Genomic DNA, 22,600 nt, shown 5'->3' with positions numbered 1-22,600 from the left:
TTTAGCTCAATGGGTGCATTTCCCTGCAAGGGAGGGGCACAGTCTCCTGCTGGAGAGTGCGTTATTGCACCTGATACCAGGCCGGAAAATGCTGTACTGTCCCAGCCCCCACTTAGCCCTCCCCCTGTCTCCCTCCTCCCTACCTCCAGCCCGGTACTGTCCTGCCAGTGGGATTCACTCTGCCATCTGCTGTATTCCCAGGACTGACCATGCACTGGGGCTGAGCCATGAACCTTGGAACACTTTCATTAGCCAGCCGCAGTGATGTCACATGGGTAATTGCATGTAGTTGCTTGGAGCAGCCACAGGGTGGCAGCATAACTGTGAAAGCCCTGCACACTCTGGCTACTAACAGGCTGCAGTGGGCTATGATATTTCATGGCAGCCCAGTGGCTTGTGCACTGCATGGGGGTGGGTAACTTGGTGGGGTTTTCCTGTGACTAAGGTTAGCTTTATGCTGATGAATGCCACATGTATCGGTTTCATCATTTCATCTCAATCTTAGTCATATTTTGGACTCCCTCCTGAGAGCCAGACACAAAATACCCATTGGGGATCACAGTTGTATTTCTATAAAGTGAGGAAGAATCGTGGTGACATTAAAGCACTGATCTGGGAATCAGTCTGTTTGTCACTTAAACATTCAGTACCTCAGTTTCCCCATCTGTAAGATGGGCGTAATAATGTTTCCCTCTTGGCTGTGGTCGTGTGAGGAAGTGATGCGGAAGCGCTCGCATGCTACAATGAGGAGGCTAAATAGACTCTGCTCTCCCCTGCTTTGTAGCTGAATGGCTCTTAGAATCCAGGCCAACCTGTCAGATTCCACCCACGGTCTCCTTTAAATTTGTCCTTGTCCGGGGAGGCGCGTGGAGCTGTCATCTCCAGCCACAGACAGCATCCAGGCAACCTGTTGCAGCGATTCTCAGCAGCTCTCATGCGCTCAGCCCTCGTAGCTCAGCATAAAACGCACGCACTTGGCTCACACTGAATAGCTTTCCAGCATCACTCTTGTCACTGCAGGTTGGCTGGCATGGGAATAAAGGCAGGACCTGGGCAGTTTGCCAGAACGTTTTCCTGTCTCGGAGTGCTCCGTGGGTGTGCTGTACTCATCTGCGCCACCTCCCTGTCCCGAGCCCTGGAGCGGGTTACAGCAATGGCACATCCACCCTTGCCTCCCAGCTTCTCAGCGTCTTTCCCAACCCACGCACAGAGGACAGATGGGGTTTTTTCAAAGAGCATCTCAAGGCTCCAGTTAACCCTTGCGAGGCTGTTCCCTGGCCCGTTTCTGGGCTCTCCCTCAGCCCAGGGAGCCTGACTGCAGGGCCTTGTCCTGCTACCACAGTGATAATGGGCAGCCTCTCTCGGTGCCTCCTTCCCATTGGGAGTTCCCCCTGAATTTGGCCACCAGGGCCTTTCCATTTCCTCTCATATATTCCACACACACCCCCTCCCCGGGCCACCTTATGAATGCCCCATCCCCTCCTACCTCTACAGTCACATAGACAACCCCCAACCCCAGAGCATTACCCTCTAGTGATACGCCCCCCCCCCCCCAAACTGTGCCAGCTGCAAACTGCCAGCCGCCTCCCCCATCCTACTGACATAAACCCCAGCTTCACCCCTCTTCCCTGCGCCTTGAGACACTGAAGAACAGGGCCCTGGTTTGTGTGGTCAGAAATCAGACACAGCCTTCGACTGGTGAATTTCTGTCTTCCAGCGTAGGTCCCGGGTCAGGTCCTTTGCTGGCTCCCCCTGCAGTACGCTCAGGAGGGGATGCTGAGACTGTCTGGGAGCCATTTCCTCGGTGGCCCACGCTGGCCGGCACATGGCGCAGTGATTGCTGGGATTCTGTAACGCTGAGCGTGCCAGAGTCTGCCCGCCGGGAGGCAAACTCTCAACCCATTGCAGCAATCTGACGCACCACCCGCTTGAACCCCTCGTCTTTCTCGGGCGTGGCTCTTTGGGCAGCTCCACGTGGGTGCCTCCATTGAGGGTAGAAATTTCCTGGGGTCCATGGTGCTCTCCACTGCTGCCAGCACCCCATCTGCAATGCTAACCACCCAGTGCCTCTTAACGCGTGCTGCACGCGCTTCCTCCGAGCAGCTTGTGGTGAGAGCTGCAGCCAAATTCCCAAGCAGAGCGCTGCTGGTGGCTTGAACGGCAGCACATTGACCCTGCCCTCTCTCCTCTCCTGGAGCTCGTCCGAGGCTTCCAGCTCGGCTCACGTATATCCTCTTCCCCCCGTTGATCAGCACCGAGAGATGCCCTTGATAACGGGTCTAGGGGCCTGCCCTAGGAGTCTTCATTGGTCCCATCCCCGCTGCAGGCGTGACGGGTTCGTGGTGACTCGCCTCTGACCCGCTTACAACGGATACAGTTACGTTGTGTCTGCCCAGCACCTCTTCCCCGCAGGCCGGTGTCGGCCATGTTTGTTTGCCCGCCCCGGGGCATTCTGGGGATTCTCTGTGGGGGAGAGAGTGGCTGCCGCCGCATGTGGCGCAGTGCATTCTGGGATGGCCTACCGCACAGAGAGCTGGGAAGGAGGTGATTGGCCGAATCAGGGCAAAAACCTTAGGCACAGGCGCCGACTCCATAGGTTCTCCGGGGCTCAAGCACCCGTGGGGAAAAAAATCGGGGGTGTTCAGCACCCACGGATCCCAAGGCCCCACCCCCACTCGGCCTCTTCCCCCCCGTGGCCCTGCCTGTGCTGGGCCTCTTCCCGCCCTGCTCTGCCTCGTCCCCTAAGGCCCCCGCGGCTCCCTCCTCTCTGCCCCATCCCCCGTCACTCGCCCTTAAGGCAGGAGGGGGCAGAAGGGAGTGAGCAGCAGGTGGGGGGGGGGGACAGAATGGGGGCGGGACCTCGGGGGAGGGGATGGAGCGGGGGCGGGACCTCGGGGGAAGAGGCGGGGGAGGGGGCGGAGCGGGGGCGGGACCTCGGGGCAAGAGGCGGGGGAGGGGACGGAGCGGGGGCGGGACCTCAGGGCAAGAGGGGGGGGAGGGGTGGAGCACCCACCATCAAAACCAAAAGTCAGCGCCCGTGTGGTTAGGGGTCCACGCCGTGCAATGTTGCAACCTGGGAACAGGGGGACACCCGCAGTTTCAGGTTGACCCAAAAAACTATTTTTCCCCAGGTGTTTCAGCGCTGAACTAAATGCTCAAGGTTTAGCTGATGGCCATATTTGGGGTCAGGAAGGAATTTTCCTCCAGGGCAGATTGGCAGAAGCTGGCGGGGGGGCGGGGGTTCGCCTTCCTCTGCAGTGTGGGGCATGGGTCACTTGCTAGAAGATTCTCTGCACCTTGAAGTCTTTAAACCATGATTTAAGGACTTCAATGGCTCAGACACGGGTTTGATACAGGAGCGGGTGGGTGAGATTCTGTGGTCTGCAATGTGCAGGGGGTCAGACTAGATGATCATAATGGTCCCTTCTGACCTTAAAGTCTATGAGTACTAGTGAAACATGGTTAGTTGCCATGGCAACTGAATGCTAACTATGTTGCACTGATTTTTTTTTTTTTTTAAAGAAGTTTAGAGCCAACCAACTCCTGAAGCTGTGGTGTGGACAGGGCCTTGGAGGTCCCAGAGGCTGATGGGAGCTGCTAAAGGAAAAAGTGGAAGTCAAACACCCCTGCTCCCTAGGGGTGGCTGCTTCTTGTCATCTAGGGAGTTATTGCAGGTCAGGACTAGGCTTGTCAGATGTGCAGAAATTTTGAAGGCGTGAAAAAAAAAAAGCACGTTTCCCCCCCTTTTTTCCAGCAAAAACCAGAAATCTGGGGAAAAACTTAAATGTCTGCAGTAGTTGTGTATTTATCAAAGCTAAACATTATTTTTTTCTTTAGGAATCAGAATTGTCTGATGGATAATTTCGTTAGCACATAAAAAAATACCGTTTGGTCTATTTATGAAATATATACGTAGAAATTCTTTAGTTTTGATTTGAGTAATGACAAATATACCTAGCATTAGGGCCGGCGCTGCAGCTGCTCACTGAGGTACTTAGGAGTATATTTTTGCCTGTTGGCAAATAGGATAAAAATATAACATGTCGCAAATAGAAAACATCAATATTGTTGTAAACAGAAGAGAAGGTTATATCATTTCAGGTCAGAAATAATATGTAAATAGACCTGGCCTGATATGATCATGGAAGCACAGAAGAAACTCATGTTTCCAAAGAAAAAGCTTGGAAAACGAATGTCCCTGTAATGTAGTTAACAGAGCACAATATTAAGGACCAACTGTAAATTCAGGTATATAGCCAAACTTTATAGTAAAACCACCACCAAACTCTTCAATAGTGCATTATCCTTAGATATACATCTACACACTGTAAGTGTCATAACTGTAGACAAAACTAACCATTCTATGAACCGTATAATATAACTTAAACTGCCTACCTTAATTTTGCTTCTTTCTTTCCTCAATCACTGTTCATTCCGAGAGAAAAATACTTAATAGACTAACAAGGCTGCTACTCTGAACCCTGTCATTAATAGAACAGTTTCTTTTCAATTTCCCTCCTGTTTTTTTCCAAGGCCTGGTCTGGAAAAATTGATTTCCCCCCTTCCCCCTCCCCCCAGACCTTGAGAGGGCCAGCTGTGCCTCTGACCCCTCCCTGGCTCTCTGAGTGCACTCCCTCCAGGTGCTAGGCCCTTAGCTTTCACCTTCTGAGGGAGGAATTTCACAATTCTTCACTCTCAGATAGGGTGCTGGCTACAGCACTTTGTGTACCAACTCTCTTTGCCTAACAGTCCCGCCTGAATTCAGCCCCTGAGGTTCGTCCCTTTGGAAGCTGTTACCAGGAAGTGAGCACAGTGATCCAAACCAGCCTTCTTAAAGTATTGTTTAATCTTAACAGCAGGAACGAAGCATGACAAGAGAAAAGTATTTTTAAACAGTAATCCCTAACCTTTATATCAGAGGGGTAGCCGTGTTAGTCTGGTTCTGTAGAAGCAGCAAAGAATCCTGTGGCACCTTATAGACTAACAGACGTTTTGCCGCATGAGCTTTCGTGGGTGAATACCCACTTCTTCGGATGCAAAGAAGATTGCATCCGAAGAAGTGGGTATTCACCCACGAAAGCTCATGCTGCAAAACATCTGTTAGTCTATAAGGTGCCACAGGATTCTTAACCTTTATATGGCACCTTTCAGCAGCAGAGCTCAAAGTGCTTTACAAAGGAGGGCAGTATCATTTTACAGGTGGGGAAACCGTGTCCCTGAATCCACAGAAAGGAGGAACTTCCCAGTTAGCGGTAGGCAGGTGGGAGGAGAAATCTGACAAGCAGTGGGGGCCAGATTCTGAGTCCGGCAAAACTGCTTTAGATCGGGAACAGCTCCTGTGATATCGGTGGAGCTCCGTGCCCCCCGGGTCTCAGAGATCAGAATCGACTCCCTGCGTGGTGGAAATGGGCCAAGCTCCTCTGAAAGAGGCTTTCCCATTACGCAAATCCATGGAATGTCTTGTGCTGAAACCTCTAATGAATTGAGCTGGAACAGCCAAGCCAGCCCAGCACCTGCGACTGAAGGGAGCTTGTTGCCTGTGATCCTTCTCCTTTTGGGTTAATCCATCTCTCACAAGGGGACAGCCTCAGAACACCACACAATTCCCGCCCTGCTTGGGGGGGGGTAGTGACTGAGTGCTGCCTTATATCTCTCCTCCCCTTCAGAACCAGCTCAGCTGTGGAGCTCCACCCATTCCCCAGCCACCTGCTCAGTGGAGGGGAGTAGTGACCATATGCCCTCCCTTCCCCCTGGTGTTTCCAATCCTGTCTGGATATAAAGGGTGTCTGGGCATGCACCATACTCCTGGGCATGCACCAGCCCTTGATGACTAAGGTGGGTGGTTTTTAATCCTCTCTGGCTGTGGCAAGAGTGATGTGGTCTTCACAAGCGTGCCTGAAAAGGAGACTGTTTGGGGTCCTTTCATCTGCTCCCACTGCCCCCTGGCTCAGGAAATCCAGGGATGTTATTGTCGATTGTGATATCACTAGGAGCTTGCTCAGGCTGGTCTGATTGGGTTGGGTGAAGGCACTTGGCTTGGGGCTCCTTTGGACAAAGACCAGATCCTTCTACTCAAAAAGTAATAGCAAAAAATGTTTTAAGTACGTTAGAAGCAGGAAGCCTGCTAAGCAACCCGTGAGGCCACTGAACGATCGAGATGCTAAAGGAGCACTCAAGGACGATAAGGCCATTGCAGGGAGACTAAATTAATTCTTTGCATTGGTCTTCACAGTTGAGGATATGAGGGAGATTCCCAAACCTGAGCCATTTTTTTAGCTGACAAATCTGAGGAACTGCCCCAAATTGAGGTGTCATTAGAGGAAGTTTTGGAACAAATAGACAAACTAAACAGTAATAAGTCACCAGGACCAGGTGGTATCCACCCAAGAATTCTGAAGGAACTCAAATGTGAAATTGCAGAACTACTAATTGTAGTCTGTAATCTATCATTTAAATCAGCTTCTGTACCAAATGACTGGAGGATAGCTAATGTGATGCCAATATTTTAAAAAGGGCTCCAGAGGTGATCCTGGCAATTACAGGCCAGTAAGCCTAACTTCAGTACTGGGTAAACTGGTTGAAACTATAGTAAAGAACAAAATTGTCAGACACAGAGATGAACATAATTTGTTGGGGAAAAGTCAACATGGTTTTTGTAAAAGGAAATCATGCCTCACCAATCAACTAGAATTCTTTGAGGGGGTCAGCAAGCATGTGGACAAGGGGAATCCAGTAGATATAGTGTACTTTGATTTTCAGAAAGCCTTTGACAAAGTCCCTCACCAAAGACTCTTAAGCAAAGTAAGCTGTCATGGGATAAGAGGGAAGGTCCTCTTATGGATTAGTAACTGGTTAAAAGATAGGAAACAAAGGATAGGAATGAACGGTCAGTTTTCAGAATGGAGAGAAGTAAATAGTGGTGTCCCCCAGGGGTCTGTACTGGGACCAGTCCTATTTACATATTCATAAATGATCAGTAAACAGTGATGTGGCAAAATTTGCAGATGATATAAAACTACTCAAGATATAAAGTCCCAGGCAGACTGCAAAGGGCTACAAAAGGATCTCACAAAATTGGGTGACAGGAGAACAAAATGCCAGAGGAAATTCATTGTTGATAAATGCAAAGTAATGCACATTGGAAAACATAATCTCAACTATACATATAAAATGATGGGGTCTAAATTAGCTGTTACCACTCAAGAAAGAGATCTTGGAGTCATTATGGATAATTTTCTGAAAACATCCACTCAATGTGCAGCGGCAGTCAAAAAAGCGATCAGAATGTTGGGAATCCTTAACAAAGGGATAGATGATAAGATAGAAAATATCATATTGCCTCTATATAAATCCATGGTTCGCCCACACCTTGAATACTGCATGCAGATGTGGTCGCCTCATCTCAAAAAAGATATATTGGAATTGGAAAAGGTTCTAACAAAAATGATTAGAGGTATGGAGTGGCTGCTGTATGAGGAGAGATTAATAAGACTGGGACTTTTCAGCTTGGAAAAGGGACGACTAAGGGGGGATATGATAGAGGTCTATACAATCATGACCTGTGTGGAGAAAGTAAATAAGGAAATGTTATTTACTCCTTCTCATAACACACGAACTAGGAGTCACCAAATGAAATTAATAAGCAGCAGGTATAAAACAAACAAAAGGAAGTATTTCTTCACATAACAGACAGCCAGCCTGTGGGACTCTTTGCCAGAGGATGTTGTGAAGGCCAAGACTATAACAGGGTTCAAAAAAGAACTAAAGTTCATGGAGGATAGGTCCATCAATGGCTATTAGCCAGGCTGGGCAGGGATGGTGTCCCCAGTCTCTGTTTGCCAGAAGCTGGGAATGGGCGACAGGGGATGGATCACCGGATGATTTCCTGTTCTGTTCATTCCCTCTGGGGCACCTGGCATTGGCCACTGTCGGAAGACAGGATACTGGGCTAGATGGACGGGACCCTTGGTCTGACCCAGTACGGCTGTTTTTATAGTCCTCTCATTTTTTTTCTCCTCTGAAAGGTTTTTAGTGGGGCTGCTGGATCCAGACAAACCCTGTGGGTCTCTCTAGCTCCCACACGAAACCTACCCTCTGCTGAGTGCCAGCCTATGGTGTTACAGGGGTGTTTGGATCAGAATATTTTCCTCTGTCTTGCCAGAGCTATGTGAAATTTTTGTATTGTTAGAGGTGGAGACCCATCTCAGTCTGATCTGAGCATCCCTGAATTTAGGGGATGATAGTCCTTCTTGTATCAGAAACAAGGGCACAATCCCAATTAAAAAAAAAAATCTGTTGCAGGCCCCTTTAAGAGTTAAAGGGACCAGGATTCTGGCTATCTGTCCCTCTGCTGGCTGTTTGCTTTGAGAGGCTGTGAGTGAAACAAACCTGAGCTGGTTAGAAGAGTCTTTCTTGCCACCCCGGGCTATAGCATTATGACTGTTGTCAATGACTGTCCCTATAGCTGGTAGCAAAAGGAACAAGATCCAACATCATCTGAAGTGGAGTCCGTACTTGGGGGACTAGTGCCCAGTCATGCTAAGACTTATGGAGGTGGCTCTGCAGGGTTGGGCCCTCTGTGTGGCAGGTGAAATGTACGTCAGACACTCTTAGGTCAGACATTTGCTGTCCTGGTGCCACGTGTAAACGTCAAGCCATCTGCAAAGGATGAAAGCAAAACGTGAAAAACATCTGTGCCTCCAAACCTCGCAGTTAATGCAAAAAATTAACCGCCCCCGCCCCCGGCCTTGTGGCTGACAGCAGCAGACGGGAAATCCCAGGGAGGTTGGAGACGGAGACTCACGATTTACTGTAACTCCAAAATGACTGTGGACAAAGGTCCAGATGCTCAGCAAGTGGGACCTGACGTGGCTGCGTTGATTTCAGTGGAGCTAAGCTGACTTGCACTTGTTTAGGATCTGGCCTAGAGGCCGATGGCCCGTAAAGGGAACAGATCGAGGGGAGCTTGTCTTCTTGTTTCTCATTTGTTTCCTTTTCTTGCGGCACAGTTTAGAATTCAGCGCTGCAGGGGGACGGAGGGAGGGTGGGTCTGTGATTTTTGCAAGCTGATGGGTCTGTGGCTTCTTGCCTCCTGGATGACTCATGTTCGCTCAACTCGATTCTGAAGTGTGATAAAAAGGGAAAGGCAAATCTGCCCGTTCCTCCTGTCTTGCTCAGCCAGTGGCTGAGCTGGCAGGTGAGGAGCCCTCTGCCCCAGGAATGGAATGTGACATGGACAGGGGCAGTGACACTGCTGCACCTCCTGTTGCAGTTACTAGCCATAAGCTCTGATCCACAGCCCACTGATGTCAGTGGAGGGTCTGTTAACTTCAGTGGGCATCGGACCAGGCCCACAGTGCTGAGAAGGGGCAACACTTGTGATGCAGGCAGGCTGGGGAGTAGCGGGAGGCAGCGTCCCTGACTAAGCAAAATCTTTGGTGGCCGATCCGGATCTCTCACAGTGGTGTCACTCCAGAGACTTCAGTGGAGTTACTCCTGGTGTGAACCAGTGGAAGTAAGATCAGAGTTTCCTCTGTCTTACTTTACTACCGGAGCTGTGTGAAATTTTAATGTCGTTAGAGGTGGATTTAAAGCAAGACCCCACCCAGACCTGAGCATCCCTGAATGTTGAGGAGGAGCCAGATTTCAGTGAGGGTAACTGTATATTTTCTTGCAGTATATTATTCAGCCACTAGTTCACCCTGTGTGCTGTATAGAGTTCCAGGCAGGGTGCGACTCTGCTGGTAAACAAAGTTGGGAGTCAAGCTACATGGAAGCTGTTTGTTTTTGTCTTTAGCTGTGGCTTCTTAAATAAATGCCTCCTGTTTAAGAATGACTATGGTTCTATAAACCACGATAGCAAGGAGGTGACCTGACAGAGGTATATAAAATAATGAACGGTCTTGAGAAGGCCAGTTGGCAACATCTTCCTCACAAGGGGCATCTGATTAAATTAAAAGTTGTTAACCTAAAATTGGTGAAAGGAAGTACATTGGGAACAATTAACCCGTGGAACTCACTGCTACATGATATCATTTTAGAGAAAAAGATGGCTCTAAGGTAAAGTGTGGACAATTATATGGGTAAGTGTCTGAATTTATACTAACCAGGTTAAAAGCACATGAGCTATACCTACCATCATGATGCATGATAAAGGACTGCCACTGGGCCGTGCAAATATAAGCCTTTTGTTGCAAAACTGTTAGAGTTTTGCATCTAACTCTGAAGCATCTTTGGTGCTGATCCCTGTCGGAGGAAAGTTATTGGCACTGTGGACCTTTGGTCTAAGCCTGCATGGTCCTAAACATTAAGCTGGCCAGTCTAGCTTCATTGCCCAAGCAGAGGGAGAGAAAAGTAAAGTAACTTCGGATGCACTCTGGCTGAATTCCCATGGACTCTATCTAGGAAGGCATGTGGCCCCTGACTGCTCAACTAGGCCCATAAATAGTGGGAAATAAAAGAGACCTTTCACATTCTTTAATTTTAGTAACTGAGGCTGCCATGAGTAGCAGAGGGATTTGATTACATATATGTTGATGGTCCCCTTTAAGAAAATCAAGGTATTGTTAGTAGCTACAAGCCAATCTTGGGGGTGCCGGGGAAGGATCGTTATATAGCTTATGTAGCCAATAGTTAATGGAAAATGTGGACAAACTTGGCCCTAAATCTCCCTTGTATAGAATAAGAGCTTACAGAAGCTAAGAACAACAGAAATGTTGCCATGGCACCTTTCCCCCCCCAGTAAAAACCCCTTTTGCAAACATTCTCCAGCAGTGTTTGCTACCCAAAGGCTGTAGCTTTGTGCCAATACAAGGCAATCTGATGGTGAGACTGATGATAAGCAAAGGCTAAGCTGCTGAGCTGAGAGAGAGAGACAAAAAGCAAAGCTAGGGAGCAAACAGTGAAGGAAATTGGATGTGTAAAAGCCTTTGGCATAGAAATTGAAGGTGTTGTTAATTCCACAAGTACAGAAACTTGCTGTGTAGAACTGCCGGGGGCTTGATTCTAGATTCCTCACATCCCTAAAATGTCCATAGGATTTAGAGGCGGCTTTGGGGGCCACCAGGGTTGCAGGTTTATAGGTCCCCTTAAGGAACTTTATCATATACAGATTTAAAGACCCAATCTTGCGCATAGAAATAGCCGGAGTCAGGCTCAGTTACACCGACCTGCAGGATCAGAGCTCTGTTTTGAATGTGACCTTTAAAGGAAGCAACTTTGAAGCCAGTTCGCTCAAGAGAACCTCTCTTTTTCTGAACACTGGTGACAAGGCTAAATCCACCAGCTGATTTTCAGTGGCAGAGGGAAAGCGAATAGTAAATGTTTCTCTCCCCTTGTCTCTCCTCCGGTCCCACCCCTCAATTAACTTCTTCATGGGGAGAGCTATACTGCCACATGTCACATTCCTTTGTAAATCTGTGGGCTGGAGCCAACTAGGGGAAGCCCAATGAAAGACCCACAGCCGAAGGAGATATTGCAGCATCAAAGCATGATGTGTGCTTTACAGTTTCCCAGGGAACATGATCCACAGCAAAAAGCTCCACAGAGTGGAGAGACAAGGGGGGTGAGGCAATCTCTTTTATTGAACCAACTTCTGTTGGTGAGAGAGACAAGCTTTCGGGCTGCACAGAACTCCCCTTCGGGGCTGGGAAAGGTTCTCCCAGCATCTAAGCTAAATACAAGGTAGAACAGATTGTTCAGCACAGGTAGTTAGCCGCACATATTCTAAGGGATGTTAACACCTCTGCAGTCATTGCGGGTGGGGGTTTAAAGGGTTATAGATTGTTGTAAAAAGCAATAAATCCAGTGTGTCTATTTGGTCCATGATTTTTAGCATCTAACAAATGAATCTAAGCTCCCAGTCTTATTTTTTGAAGGAATTGTGCAGGTTTCCTTGAGGTCAGCTAGAGAGCGATCGCTTGGTGACAAGTGGTCTCCCATAGGTGATACAAGGTTTTTTGTTTATCATTTTTCTCTGTGAGTTCATTCAAGAGCGTGGTGAATGTCTGTCTGTTTTACCCACATGGCTGTTGTAGGGGCATTTAGTGCACTGGATAAGATACGCCACATGTTGTGATAATCATGTGTGGGACCCATGGATGTGGGGGGTGTTGATCATCATAGCAGATATGAAAGGAAACCGGCGCACGACAAAGCCTGGGTGCTTAAATTCATAACTCTGCTAGATGCTAGAAACCCTGGACTGAATACAGACACTGGATTTATGGCTTATTACAACAATCTGTAACCCACTAAATTCCCCCTTCCACAGCTTTCCTGCCCTCCAGGACTGGAGGGGTGATAACAGGCCACTTCACCTGGGGCTGGAATGAGCCCTTGAAATATATAACTACTTATGTGAAACAACCTGTTCCACCTTGTATTTAGCTGTGACTCAGTGAGCGATTTCCCAGACCTGAAGGAGAGCTCTGTGTAAACTCCAAAGCTTCTCTCTCCCCAGCAGAAGTTGTTCCAATAAAGGTTACTACCTCACCCACCTTGTCTATCTAATATCCTGGGACCAACACAACTACCACTACGCTGCATACCACAGAGTGGAAGCAGGAGCCAGAGCGATTGAGGCGTAGGGGGCAGGGCGAGCTACGGCTTCTTTCTTTCTTTTTTTTTTTGAGTCAGTTATTGCTAAGGCAGCTGTACTCTGGACACACTCAGGATATGACATCACTGGGAGGGGGGGCGGGAAAGATCAGGCAGAGTTTCTTTAATGAAAACCCCAGCGAGGGTTGGTGCGTGTGTGAGGTTTTTCCCTGACCCCGGGATCTCACAGCTAAACCGAGGGAGCCCAGGAGGAATCCGGAGGATCTAGCTAGTTGACCTTTCCATACACTCGGGAGGGATTTGGTCTCTAATTCACATCAGTTCTGGAGTTAGGTGAGTGTTTGGTTTTGGGCTTTTTTAAAACTTTCTTTAAGAAGTTTCTGGTTTGCTCTGAGAATAACTGTCTCCCAGCAAAGCCCCTTCCAGCTCCAACCTCACGCTTTCCCTGCTAGCCTGTTGTGTGTCACACTCCCACTGGGAGCAAGAGCAACACAGCCAAGGGGATTGATTCCCCCAACTTCGGATCCCCGCAGTGAAGATGCAGATGGTACATTTTAGGGGGAGGGGGCCTTTCAGGAGCTGGATGCTGCAAACTAGGGTCCGCTCAGCTGGTGCGCGTGTCAATATTTAGTGACCCCGTATTTTGTGACATCCGGGGCGAGCGTGAGGGGCCAGCCATAGCAGAGGGGGAATGAATGTGGCTTTCGGAGCCGATGAGCGGAGTAAATGTCACTTCCTGGAGCAGATGAGGAGCCACAACAGCCCGTTTGGAAGCAGTATTCTGTGCTTAGCAGAGTTTGGACAGGGGCCAGCTGCCACTGTAAGGCTACGCTGAGGAAACTGACAAGGGTCTGGGAGCAGAAATTTCCTTTGTGTGGTTGTAGTGTTTTATAGTTACATGTCCCATAGCTAGTGGCTTGAGTGAGGCAATTGCATGTCCTGGAAGCTGGTCCATACGTGTTGGCGTGAGAGCATGGAGTCCGGCAGGAGCTTGGGTTTGCTCAGAAGATGAGTTGTAGAGGGTTGGTGTGTCCTGTTTTTGGTATCATGTCTGACCCCCACATGGGGGCTGCGCGGCTCACATGCTCCGAACAGGCAGCAGGAGCCACTGAGCCCAGGCTTTTGGGGGTTGTGCCTCTGCAGCAACTGTTACTAAGGACTGGACCTGGTCCCTCCAGAGCTAGGAGCATGAGCCTTTACTGAATTACACAGACCCCAAATCCCCTAGCTGGCAGCTGTGGTAGATCCATGTCCTCTGTGGATCAGGCACAGAGTGGGACGTGTAACATGCACTGGCCAGAGAGCTACACCTCTCTTCTGCTTTCCAAGTAAGAGGATCGGTCTAGTGAGAGGAAGGTTGGCCCGGTGGTGAAGGCGTTAGCCTCTGACCTGGGTTCAATTCCCCCCTCTGCCACAGACTCCCCGTGTGACCTTGGGCCAGTCACTTAGCCTCTATGTGCCTCCGTTCCCGGATAACAGCACCACCCTACCTCACAGAGGTGGGGGGAGGAGAAAGACGTGGTGTGAGGAGGTGACGGGGGCGCGATAGACTGAAGCTGGCTCCTGGTCCCTTGGGGAACAAACACTACAAGGAGGCGTGATCAGAGGCGAATTCTAAGAGGGTGTTGGAGGAGCAGTAGCCAAGGTGCGTGATGCCAGGCACTCAGTGGGCTAGCACTGGGCAGAGTGATGGGCCGGCTTGGGGCAGACAGATGTGACAGTGGCGGGAGCAGCAGGCAGGCTGGGTGATACCAGGCGGTGGGCGTGGAGGCAGCAGATGGGGACTGTCTGGCAGTGGGCAGGGTGAAGAGGGAGTGAACAAAACCAGGCAGGGGGCAGCGGTCTGGAAGCAGAAATCTGCTTGGCACGGTTGTAGTGTTTCGCACTAGGGGACAGAAGGGGGTTTCCAAGTCCTGAGCGATTTGGTGGGAAATAGCCACAGGAGTAACCTGGGCTCCGCTCTCCTGGCTGCAGCTTCCCAGGCTGTGTCCTGACTGCAGCAGCCAGAAGGGTGATTCCCTACTTGGGTTTTGGTGCCTAGTTGCTATGGTGGTTGGTGCTGCATCCGAACAGCTGAGACTGCGGGAAGTTCCCCTCCTGGGACCCACAGACAGATTCCCATGACGTCTAGCAGGTAAATGATGATCTCCAAGGAGCTCAGAGCAACATCTCTCAGCTGGGACTCCTCTTCAGATCTTCCTCTCCCAGGCTCGCTCGCTTTGGCCTCTCCCCCAGCCCTTCACGCCCCAGCCAGCAAACTCCCCCTCCCAGCAATTTCCTTGGAACGTCTCCTGGAATTTTCCATCCTTTGTGACGGCACTTGGGATCTGCGGCCAATAACCCCGTTCCTCCAAGGCAGCGCAGCCGGGGGTCTGGCTTCAGCAGGAAGCCGAGAGAAACCAGCCCTGTCTGGGGAACATCGTGGCCAAGTGACCATTTTTAAAATATAATCATGTGATGTCCCCCTAGATGAGTTAAACTCAAAGGTTGTACAGGGACAGGGTGCAGATGGCTGACTTGGCCATAACGCTGCTGAGCCCTAGGGGACGTCCGATCCATTTCCAGACATACGGCTCTTTGTATCAGGGTTTCTCTACAACAGCAACAAGGCTCCAAATCTGCAAATGCTTCTGCGCACGCTTAACTGTGAGCCCCCTCGTCCCATTGACTGCAGAGGCACGTGTGTAGGTGAATGCAGGATCAGAGCCCAACTAAGAATAGTTAATGCAGTTGCAGGTGCCTGATGGGACAGCTGGCTGGAGAGGTTAATATCCGCTCGAAATATCTCGCCATTATCCCTTTAAAGCTTCAGCTAGCAGGTTCCTCGCTGACTTCTCCAATGCTCATCTGCTGTCGAAGTCATGTGTCAGCAGGGGACTTTCCTCTTTTACTGTTGAGAGCAGAGAGGAATTCCCTAAAGCATGACATTGAAAGGAAGACTCGTGCAGTCAAACTTGAGAGGAGCTGAAGTCAGCCACTGAGACGGCTAGGAGGAGTCCTACAGGCCTCCTTCTTTTCTCCCGCAGAGCCTGCCTGGCTGGAGTCTCTTCGGGTGTGCCCGCATGGCAGCAAGAACAAACCCCACCGCAGTGCGTCTCAGAGCCCAGGTCGACTGACTCAGGCTCGCGGGGCTCAGAATGGCAGTGTAGATGTTCTTGCTTGGGCTGGAGTCACAGGCACCGACGTTTCTTTTTCCCTCTGGGCGCTCCACCCTCCCCAAAAGCCCTCCCCGCCACCCACTGCTCGCTCCTCTCCACCCTGCATCATCCAAGCGCCTCCCGTCAGCCGCTCGCTGCTGGGTGGCTAGTCCCGGGGCCCCACCAAACAGCTGTGGATGGTGGGTGCTGAGGACCCCCTATTTTTTTTTCCATGGGTGCTTGAGCTGTGGAGCACCCATGGAATCGGCACCTATGGCTGGAGCCTGGGCTCTGAAACTCGAGCGGGAACGTCTGCACTGCTATTTGTAGCCCCGTTGGACGAGCCCTGCAAACCCAAGTCAGTAGACTCAGGCTCTGAGAGGCATTGCCATGTTTGGGTTTTTCTGCAGATACTCAGGCCCCAAGGTCACCCACAAGCCACATGCATGTGGCACGAGAGAGGCAATTTGTGACTGTCAACTCCCCAAACTCAAGAGTCGGTGAACTAAAAGGGTGACTCTTAACTAGGCCGGTAGAGAGATTTGGTACACTCACGAGCAGGGCAGGGGTGTAGAGTTGGCAAAGGGGTAGGACCAAGTCTGTCCACTAGAGAGCAGCGTTGCAGGGGCATGCAGACCAGTTTGTTGTAAACTCAAGCTCTGCGCAGATTCAGGCAGCCTCCAACAGACGGGTTGAGCCAGGCCTGGATGTTTGGAGGGACACTCACATTTTACAGAGAGGCCCCCCAAAAGTTGGTTGCTTGCCTTCCCACCCCTGGGTTCAACAATGCAAGCAGGCCTGGGGCCCCTTGCTTCGGACTGGGGCCCTGCGTTTCCTAAAGATGGATTTTTACCCCCACTGGAAATTCACGCATGGATTTGAGAGCCTGTGATCTGTGACCCGCCCCTGGCTGAGCACCTCCTTAGGAGCTGGCGGCATGTCAGAGCCATCGTTAGGCTGGTGTTAGGATGTTAAATGCTTCGCTCCGTCCCAGCGTGAGAGCAGCTGTTCCGCTTCTTTAAAATTTGGATCGTGTTGCTCAGTGGCTGTTTGAGGTTATCGGAGCCAGATGCTTGTATGAGTCTTTGACCACCGGCATGCGAGAGGGGATTTAATTCATTAAAGGTTTCAAACAGCCTCCCAGCACTGCATTTAATTGTAGATCAAGTACCAAGCTGTGTTCTCAGCCGATGAGCAGATGGATACATTTTCCTGGTTGATCTGTTCGTTTTGGTCACCCGGGGCTGCTGAGTTTGCTTTCTCATGGTTTATTAATAATACTTACTTATTCATTCTTTTTGGTAGCAGCCACAATGTAGGAAGGCCCAGATCCTAAACGAGATTTACGTGGCTAGCTTCCAGGCACCTGGGCAAGTCACAACCTCCCTGCCTCAGGGTCCCCATTTCTAGAACTACAGTATATTTGAGGATCTGGGCCTAAACGCTTTTCAACGGACAAGGAAGCCTGGTCCTTGCCTTGAGGAGCTTTCAAGCTAAACACAGCAGAGCTGAGCAAGGAGAGGGGTGCACCATATATACCCTCGTTCTAAAAATGGGGGAAACTGAGGCAAGGAGGTTGTGACTTGCCCAGCTGCCTGAGAAAATCAGAATCAGAGCTGGGATTCTGTTCTGTTCTCATACTGTGCCCATCACCTGGGTATCTGGGCACTTAGATTAGCACTCAGGAGCTCCCCGCTGCCCAGTCTAGCTCTTGTTTATCACTTTCCCCAATCTTGCGACGTTCCTTTCCTCTTCTGTGTGTACCTGTGTAACAAAGTGGAGATGACGTGTGAGAGCCTGTTTGATTACCGCTGTGCCCTGCATCTTACACCATACGCTGGCTGGACTTCTCATGTTTAAAGGTTGCTGTGCCTATTGGGAGGTCTCTGAAGCTGGACTGATGACTAGGGGAACTGAAACTTACCCAGATGGGCTGTGAGTGCCGTTTTCGTTTGTGGCTTCCTTCCGCATCTGACCCTCTTAGTCTCTAAGGTGCCACAAGGACTCCTCGTTGTTTTTGCTCCTACAGACTAACACGGCTACCCCTCTGAAACCTGTGACCCTGGATGAATATTCATTTTGTATTTGGCTGTGGCAATGTGGTCTAGTGAGTAGTGGGAGTCAGGAGAGAGCTAGGTTCTATTCCAAGGTAAATCAGTCAGGACTCCATTGTGTTGGGTGCTGTACATACACATAGTAAGAGAGAGCCTGTGCCTCAGAGTTTACAGTCTAAATAAACAAGACAGACAAAGAATGGGAGAGGAAACAGGCATCAAGAGGTTCAGCGACTTCCCTGGGTCACACAGAAACACAGCCAGGAACACCCATCCAGGTCTCCCGACTCCCAGTGCTACCGCTGAGCTGCTATGTGACTTTGGACAACTCACGCAACTCCACCTGTGCCTCAGTTTCCCCATCTGTGCAATGGAGCTGACGGGACTGGCCCAGAGCTTTGTCAGTCTGCATCTGAAAATCGCTAACCCTTGCACCGGTAACAGATGTCCTTTTGAGGCACAGAGGAACCTGTTCTTGGAAAACTATTAGGAGAAGCCCTATGTTTCTTCAGCATTGCACGCATATAACTATATCGGACAGGGGCATGATTATTTTAACTGAGATAGTTACACCAGTACAACCCCTAGTGTGGACACTGTTATACTGCTATAAAGGTGCTTCTGCTGGCACGGCGTATTTCCCTTTCTGAACAGGCAGGGCTATACCAGTGTAAAACACTTTTCTTCCAGTATAACTGTCTCTTTAACTTGCTGGTGGAGACAGACTGTAAGTTACAGCTCTGCATGTGGACACCTATTCTGGCTTAGCCGTGGCTTGAGCATTGGCTTAGGTGGTAAATTTACAGGCACAAACTAGACCAATTAAACCGGTTTTAAACCGATCTGGATTTTCCCTGATTTAATTAAACCAGTTTAAGCTAAACTGGTGCTTCCTCTCAGTGTAGACAAGGCCATGTGCCTAGAGGAATGAACACAGCGCAGCTGGTGGTGAAACTGGCAGCCGAGTCAGTGCTGGAGCTTATATTCGTGCCTGACCCAGCAGATACAGGAACAGGGCTCCCCCTTCCTTCCTTCGTCTACAGTACTGAGGCCTTTCTGCTGCAGCTCACTGGCAAAAGAATCTGGGACGCTGCCTGGTGACTGGAGCACTGTGGGGAGGGGGAGGGAGCCGGCGCTCTCCAACTTCCTGCCTCCCCGGGCGATTGTGAGCTACGGCTGCCGGGACAGGCCCACCTGGGACGGGAAGGGCCCCGCTCACAATGGGGGCAGCGCAGCAGGAAAGGCAGCGGGGTCTCCGGCCAGGACGGCCACCTGTCGGCATCCCACATCTGCTTCCGTCCATCCTGACGCTGGGGTGAGGACGCTGCTCGCTGAGGGCTGGGAAACTGGACGGAGCTGGTGCTATGAATACCTGGGAGACTGCAGGACAGGCTGATTGGCTCAGGCACTGGGATAGGAGTCAGGAGACCTGGGTTCTATTCCTGGCTTTACCATGGGCTTGCTCAGTGACCTCAGACAAGTCATGTCCCTGCCCTGTGCCTCAGTTTCCCCTCCTGTCTGTTGGCTATATAGATTGTAAGCTCTCTAGGGGCAGGGACACTCTCTCTTACTATATGTCTGTAGAGTGCCTGGTAAAATGGGGCCTCTAGATGCTATTGCAATGCTAGTTCTAATTCACGAAATTCCCTGCAATCCACTTAGCAATGGGCCCAAAACCCGGGGTGTGAGTGTCCCCGGTCTCTGCAGGAGGGAGGATGATGCCCTCCTGAAGTTTAGGTCCTCAGGGTTGATTTGACAGGCTCTGTGGCTTTTTGGTGCCTCTAGTGGACTGATTTCCATGAAATGAAACAACCATTGGAGCATGGAACCTGGCCAAGCCATGCAACAAAAAATGGGTGGCTTCTCCCAACCCCTCAGCAAGGAACTAATAGCAAATGCTGTAGTAAGGTATCACCAGCTGAGGGTGATCGAACCCTCTGAGTACCTTTCTGTACGCTCCCCGTGAAGCGCTGGTACAGGCCACTGTCAGCAACAGGCTACTGGGCTAGATGGACCATGGTCTGATGCAGTATGACACTTCTTCTGTATGGAGGGGCAGGACTGTGCAGGGGTCAGTCTCCTGGCTGGCCACAGACTTCTTGGGCAACTCACTTAGACACGCTGTGCCTCAGTTTTCCATCCATAAAATGGGGATAATGCACTTCCTTACTGCACCGGCGTGTGGTGAGGGTAAATGCATTACAGGTCATGAGATGCTCCAATACTATAGTAACAGGGGCCATATAAGTACCTTAGATTGGGCAAATCCCTATGCAGACTGGCTACATTGTAATTAGCACCGGTAGGAACCAACTGCGATTTCAAGCAAGGGAAAGCTCGTATGGGACAAACAGCAGCTCTGTCCATCTGCACTATGGGTTGCATTGGTTCCGCACTGCCGATGGCTGTAACTAGGCCAAAGGTTGAAGGGTTATTGATCTACTCCAGCACATGTCCTGGTATGCCCGGAAATATCACCAGTGATTAAACAACAGCTGAGAAAGAACTGATTCGTGATTCGGCAACTTTGTTTTGCAATGAGTCTCCTGGTCACTAGGACAAATTAGCGAAAGGCTGGGGTTTCCAATCAGTTCCCTGTTTGCTCCATTATTCAACCCCTGGGTGTCATCACAGCAATCCCCTGTGCAATTAGCAGGGCTGACGTTGCTCAGCAGGGATGAGTTCTGGGCCTCCCAGAGAAATATCTAAGCAAATTCTTATAAAGAAGATAATAATACTTGTATAGTGCTTTTCACCTGCCGGTCTACAGATCTGTGATGGAGTGTGTTAGCCCTTTGCAGTTCCCTGCTGGGATCCTACTACACGATTCCCTAAGAAGTCGCGAGCTGAGAAGAAAAGAGCAGTGAAGGTGGGTCCTCCAGGCTTGCCTAGAGAGGACTCTCTGGAGTAGTCACTGTGGAAAACCACAGAGACCAGGTCCTTCCAGGGCTAGAGGGGCTAGCAGCAGCCAATCAGGGCCCTGCCGACTCAGATAAAAGGAGCTGCCTGGTGTTTAGTGGAGCAGTCCCTGGCTAGGACTGGAGGAGAGAAGGAGGGTGTCTCTGGGCACAGGGGCCTGACGCTACACAGAGTTCATGGCTGGCTGAACCTGCACAGCTGGGATTGCAGAGAGAGCAACCTGGGGACACTGGCCCTGAGCAAGGGCTGGAGATAAAGGGCCTGGTTGGACGAAGCCCAAGGAAGCAGCAGTGACGGATTGGAGAGGGCAGTATGTGCTACTGTGCATAGGGTCCCTGGGCTGGAACCCAGAGCAGTGAGCGAGCCAGGTTCTGCCATCAGCCACTGGCGTAAACCCCACAAAGGGGATGGGGCTTATTTGGGACTCTGAACAAAGGGTCAAATTTAAAGGGCCCAGCGCTGCAGTGGAAGACCCCAGCGAGGGCAAATCGACTGTTTATTTATTAGACTCTTTAATACCCTGGAAGGTCATTGAGACTTCGTGATTCAGCCGGAGGGCCAAGCCACGGAAGGCCCTGAGGGCGGCCAGCAGCGTGCAGGTGGCACCAGGGTTGAGAAAAGGAAGGCAGTACTGCACCCTGCCACTTGGAGGCGCTCAAGAGGTGAGTGCCCCAATCCAGGATCACAGATCAGTGGTGCCTCACAAAGCACCCTGGTAAGATAGAGAAGAATGAAACCAAAGCAGGCAGAGTGACTTCCCCAAATGCAGCAGCAAATCGGGACTAGAAAGCAAGAGACTGACCCCAGGTCCCCTTCCCTGTAGGCCTGGGGTTTAGACGTCCAGAGGCTTTGATTTATTTCAGCTGTATCCTTGGTAGGGTTTGTAGGCACCTGCTGTAATGGAATAGACTGCAGCTGCTGCTTGTTCTTCCCCCTGTGGATTTGATGCTTTGGGAAGGAGTTGGTTTTGTAATGTGAAAATTAAAAGCAAAAATGTGCACTGTGTTGCTCCAGGATCATGCATTCAGTGAAGAGGTGGGAAAGATCGGGGCAGGGTGTCTAATGGTGTGAGGCGGCTGTCTGAGGAGAAGCCGCTGCAGCATATACCGAGCTTCCCTGAGCCCTCCTAGAATGGCCTGAGACTTGGCCATCTTCCTACTGTTTATATGGAGCAGTCCTGAGCCTATGGGCACGGCTGGAACATCATCAGCCCCACTCTGTGTGTTCGCTCTCTGTAAATAAGGTCGGGTGCCCAAAATCAGAGGCTACTATGGGAGAGGGGGGAATTTGGTCCTACAGTTTTAACTGCAGGTTTCCTCCCCTCAGAGTCTGTTGAAGTCAATGCAATCGATTTCCAGGCCTTTGGGTGAAACCATAGCTCAGAGCTATGAATAATAATACTTTGTATAGCAGCTTCCACTGCAAGCATTCCTACTGCCCCTGTGAGGTAGAAAAGGATCATCATCTCCATTCTGCAATTGGGGAAACTGAGGCACAAAGGGGCAAAGTGACTTGCCCAAGGTCATGCAAGGAGTCTGTGTCAGAGCCAGGAATTAAAGTCCCATTTCAGTGCCTTAACCACAAGAACCAGAGCGGCTATTAGACTGCAAGGCTGCAATCCCTGGCCTCGTTGCCGGGGGCGGGGGAGCAAAACTCCCCTGAATTCAGTGGGGCCAAGATTTCACCCCCAGGTCCCTGGGCTCTGAGCTTTTGCTTTACCCTCCCCATCCAAGATTCGCGCTGATACTAAACCGACCCCTCTTGAGGGAGATCGAGAAGAGACCTGGCTTCTTTGTAGGTTTGTGGCTCTACAGACTGACCTTGCTTTGAAGGGGAACGTTCTGCTTCTACTTTTTCTGAAGATCTGTTTTCTTCCAAATTCCTGTAAGGATTTACCAGGCCTGTGCAGCTTGGCAGCAGCGCCGACAGCGG

The 22,600-nt window shown here is 50.4% G+C and overlaps 1 protein-coding gene across 6 annotated transcripts in view; it reads left to right on the top strand.

Moving 5' to 3' along the window:
- Positions 1-3,589: 3,589 nt before the first annotated feature.
- Positions 3,590-22,600, top strand: part of MOB3C (MOB kinase activator 3C) — a 54,907-nt gene continuing 35,896 nt past the window's right edge. For 3 of the 6 annotated variants that reach the window (XM_045028948.1, XM_045028943.1, XM_045028949.1), the window contains exon 1: positions 12,739-12,891. The gene's annotated coding sequence lies outside the window, so the exon portion shown is untranslated. Of the gene's footprint in view, positions 3,675-12,738; positions 12,892-18,943; positions 19,065-20,793; positions 21,331-22,600 lie in introns of those variants that run through there. The other 3 variants (XM_045028946.1, XM_045028947.1, XM_045028945.1) reach the window with 3 other exon arrangements.

This window comes from Mauremys mutica, chromosome 8, assembly GCF_020497125.1.
Source record: "Mauremys mutica isolate MM-2020 ecotype Southern chromosome 8, ASM2049712v1, whole genome shotgun sequence".
Lineage (NCBI taxonomy): Eukaryota > Metazoa > Chordata > Testudines > Geoemydidae > Mauremys > Mauremys mutica.
Note: the sequence above shows the minus strand (reverse complement) of the source record. Positions and strands in the feature narration are given on the sequence as shown.